Source organism: Cupressus sempervirens, chromosome 6 (assembly GCF_028749045.1).
Source record: "Cupressus sempervirens isolate cs-2001-9-10 chromosome 6, ASM2874904v1, whole genome shotgun sequence".
Lineage (NCBI taxonomy): Eukaryota > Viridiplantae > Streptophyta > Pinopsida > Cupressales > Cupressaceae > Cupressus > Cupressus sempervirens.
In genome coordinates, this window is record NC_143123.1 from 2,113,205 (window position 1) to 2,114,033 (window position 829).

The 829-nt window shown below is 27.6% G+C and overlaps 1 non-coding gene across 1 annotated transcript; it reads left to right on the forward strand.

Annotated features, from left to right (window-relative positions):
• Window positions 1-359: 359 nt before the first annotated feature.
• On the forward strand, window positions 360-439 carry TRNAL-UAG (transfer RNA leucine (anticodon UAG)). The gene has a single exon. It is a non-coding gene; the product is annotated as a tRNA-Leu (tRNA).
• The last annotated feature ends 390 nt before the right edge of the window (window positions 440-829 follow it).

Below are 829 nucleotides of genomic sequence, written 5' to 3' on the forward strand. Positions count from 1 at the left end.
GTGGTGATTATTTTTTCATCCTAGGCATTGCATACTCATTATTTTACCTACTTCAAAGAGGGACAAGCATACAATATACTACAAGATTGTTAGTACTCAAATTTTGAACCTTAACATAAATATGTGTATATATAAAATTATATAAATACATTTTAACGTTAATATGTTTATAAATCTATTCCACTGCTTACGTGATCCAAACTAATAAAATCATATATTATTGTAAACGAAAAACCGTTGCTCTCCTTTCGGATGTATATTCCCTGACCGTGAATATGTTTAGAAGAGTTTTCCATCGTCGATTTGACAGTTTTATGTTAAATGAATAAAACTAAAAATAGAGCTTAAAATCATCAGTTGACAGTTTGGCCGAGTGGTCTAAGGCGCCAGATTTAGGCTCTGGTCCGGAAGGGCGTGGGTTCAAATCCCACAGCTGTCATTTTGTTTTCCTAGTTTTTTCAGTCTCAATCGCTTATCAAAGTTCGATATTTGATAATTTTGACAATTCTATTTTATTGAATAATAATAAATAAATATTTGATGCTTCTGTTTTTTTAAGAAATCAAGAATTAAATTTTATTGGGAGAAATCATAATAGTAAAATTTTAATGTTATATTTTTCAAATTAGAATATGATAGCAAGCAAAAAATTTTTTTTTCATTATAACATATAAAATTATTTCTTCATTACAAAAATAGAAAAAGTCTTACATTAAACTTTGAGAAAAAATTAAGAATTTCAAGAAGTTTCTTATGGAGAAATTGTTGATTGGAAAAGTGAAGAGTTGGTGCAATATGAGAAGATTCTTCATGTTCTTGATTAAATAAA